The sequence below is a fragment of the Staurois parvus genome, unplaced genomic scaffold (genome assembly GCF_062004578.1).
Source record: "Staurois parvus isolate SC_StPar_1 unplaced genomic scaffold, SC_StPar_1.0 ptg000501l, whole genome shotgun sequence".
NCBI classification, from domain to species: Eukaryota; Metazoa; Chordata; class Amphibia; order Anura; family Ranidae; genus Staurois; species Staurois parvus.
In genome coordinates, this window is record NW_028318297.1 from 1 (window position 1) to 3,469 (window position 3,469).

General features: G+C 39.0%; 1 long non-coding RNA gene across 1 annotated transcript; it reads left to right on the forward strand.

Annotated features, from left to right (window-relative positions):
* The first annotated feature begins 6 nt into the window (after positions 1-6).
* Positions 7-1,841, forward strand: LOC149452031 (uncharacterized). The gene is made up of 2 exons (XR_016314947.1): positions 7-285; positions 380-1,841. It is a non-coding gene; the product is annotated as an uncharacterized LOC149452031 (long non-coding RNA).
* The last annotated feature ends 1,628 nt before the right edge of the window (positions 1,842-3,469 follow it).

The window sequence follows — 3,469 nt, forward strand, 5'->3', positions numbered from 1 at the left end:
AGACAAAGCCGAAGACAGATCTGTGTACCGGCACCGTTTCCAGTACCATGTGACCTATCACAGCAGGTCACATGACAGTTGTATACAATGGATGGCTTCCTTTCATGCATTGAATGGCTGAAGGTGAAAAAGGTGAAACAAATGCAACCTTTGAAATCATATGGGAACATTTTGCCTTCTCTGCAGGATCATCAAGAGATCTTAAAGAGGACAAACCATCTATGAAAACGGTGCAAGACAAGGAAAGCACGAGAGAATCTATCCCAAAGGATACAGGATGTACCAGTAGGTTGGCAATGCAAGAATTATTAAAAATGTATGGAGATTGTATATTTCAAAATATATATACTAGAAATTTAGTGTATTTTTCACATTTCAGAAAAAAAAAATCCATCAAACAAGGTGAAAGACAAGGAACGGCAGTCTCACAATGAAGATTCAGGATTATATGTATGGGAGCATTCCCCTCGTGAAAGCATCGTGGATCTGGAAATGATCAATATCGGCTCAGTTGGAGGGGATGAAGAAAAGCCTGCTTCACCCACACAAGAAAGTCATCAAGGGTCCTTCACACCTAAGTGTCAGTATGTATCTACTGGTATGATTGGAATTCTTTGATCAACGTTGTATTCATTATTAACATTACTTTTTCACAGGCCATGCGATGGACAGTGCCACAATTGCCCGTATGACTATGGATTTATTCCAGTGCTGTGAACTGCATAAAATTTGAGATTGTTAGTTCACTACTGCACAGACTGGAGGACTTCACAGACCTCATTGGCATATTATAGCCGACGAGAGTTTAAAATGTTTTCGTTTTCTGTTCTTGTTGATTACATGTTCAAATGTGTGTACGGCATTTTTTTGGCTTTTTGTTGTTGTGCTCTGTTTTCCATTTAAATGTCTGGTGTTACAATATGTGAGCTAATGAAGGAAATAACCAATAGGTTCTACAAACTACACACTGCAAAGCAATCCTCTTGGTACTTAATGTAAATTGTGTTTCTCACCTTTCCTGCAATATCTCCTTTGGGAACATGTTATGTTCCATCCAATTTTAGAGTGTAATCTGTAACATGTTCCCAATGCTGCAGCCCATGCCCGTTCCCCCCTCCCCTCCTTTTGACAGAAGTATGGGGAGAAGTTCCCCAACAGCTTTCACTTTTTAAAAACGGCGTTGCTATGCAATTTTGTTTTGACAAAAGGAGAACTTTTATCCTTTAACAGAGTGGTCCTACTGGTTTCGCTAATTGCAATCACCATTCATATTTTATGGTAGATATGGATAATTCATACTTAAATTCTCTATATCATCAGTGCTCAGGGGACATTTGGATATCTTGACCTTATAAAACCAATCTTTGATCGGGCTTCCAGTTGATCATATTCCTACAGTCCTTATATTCCAAATAATTATATTGAACTACATCATGGAACCTTTATGTGGCCATTTCCTTATTTTATACCTCTATAGGCATTTATCATGTTTACAGTACATAAATAAGCAATAACAATACAAAAACATTTACAGCATTTTGCACGTTTTTGTGTGTTTGTGCATTGCTCTACCTTAAAACGTCCCTAGGAGTGGCTGCTGACCTGTGCATAGGTCATTGTGACCAACAATCTTACAAAAAATGTTTTAATAAGCATGTATGTACATTCATATAGCAACTGTGCAAGTGACATATTACCAGTTAATTGTCTACATCTCTAATGTGCATGCCTTGTAAAAAAAATAAAACATTGCACTTTTTTTCCATAAAAAATAGCTCTAATTTTTGTAATGTGGCAATAAAAAAGATAAAAATATAAAAATAGATATTTTATTCACCAAATATGTTGTTTGTGTATTCTTTATTCTTGTTCATCATAGGTTTGGTGGCGGACGTTCGGCAACTCAAACTTTCAGCTCCCTCCACAGATTTTCAATCAGATTAAGGTCTAGAGACTGGCTAGGACCTTAATGTGCTTCTTCTTGAGCCAACTCCTTTGTTGCCTTGGCCGTGTGCTGGAACACCCATCCACAACCCTTTTTCAATGCCCTGACTGAGGGAAGGTGGTTCTCACCCAAGATTTGATACATTGGTACATTGCCCCGTCCATCGTCCCTTTGATGCGGTGCAGTTGTCCTGTCCCCTTAGCAGTAAACACCCCCAAAGCAGGATGTTTCCACCACCATGTTTGACAGTTGGGATGGTGTTCTTGGGGGTCATAGGCAGCATTCCTCCTTCTCCAAACACGACGAGTTAAGTTGATGCAAAGAGCTCGATTTTTGTTTCATCTGACCACAACACTTTCAACCAGTCCTCCTCTGCATCATTCAGATGATCAGTGGTAAACTTCGGACGGGCCTGGACATGTGCTTTCTTGAGCAGAGGGACCTAGCGGGCACTGCAGGATTTCAATCCTTGTCGACAGTGTGTTACCAATTGTTTTCTTGGTGACTGTGGTCCCAGCTGCCTGGAAATCATTGAAAAGATCCTCACGTGTAGTTCTCAGATGATTCCTCACTGTTCTCATGATCACTGACTCTCCACAAGGTGAGATCATGCATGGTGCACCAGACCTAGGAAGACTGACAGTTGTTTTGTGTTTCTTTCATTTGCTAATGTTTGCACCAACTGTTAGCTTCTCACCAAGCTGCTTTGTGATAGTTTGGTAGCCCAGCCCAGCCTTGTGTAGGTCTACAATCTTGTCCCCGACATCCTTGGACAGCTCTTTGGTTTTTGCCATGGTGGAGAGTTTGGAATCGGATTGTTTGATTAATCCTGTGGACAGATATCTTTTATACAGGTAACAAAATGAAATTAGCAGCACTCCCTTTAAGAGACTGCTTCTAATCTCAGCTTGTTACCTGTATGAAAGAAACTTGGTAGCCAGAAACCCCGTTGAATGATAGGGGATCAAATACTTATTTCCCTCATGAAAATGCAAATCAGTGGATAATTTGTTAGACATGCATTTCTGTTGAATTTTTTGTGAAGGTGTGTTACAATACACCTGCAATTTGATTTTTAGACTGATAATTTCTTCGTGAGTGGGCAAGCATTCAAAATCAGCAGGAGATCAAATACTTATTTCCTTCACTGTGTGTGTGTGTGTGTGTATATATATATATATATATATATATATATATATATATATATATATATATATATATATATATATATATATATATATATATATATATATATATATATATATATAGCCTTTGCTCCCTAGAAAGGTTCCACATGGGGAATGGCTTCAGTAAATTTTCACCCAGTGCAAAGGCTTCATCAGCGACAAACACGAAGTTCATCCGCTCAATGTTTTCATCACAGTTGGGTAGGTTAAGGGTTCCATTCAGCATGCGTTTTTGAAATTCTGTCTGGTCAATAACTCCACCATTAGAATTGCGACCGTTCTTGCCAACGTCAAGGTAGATGAACTCATATTTGGCATTTACCACTGCCTTGTAGTT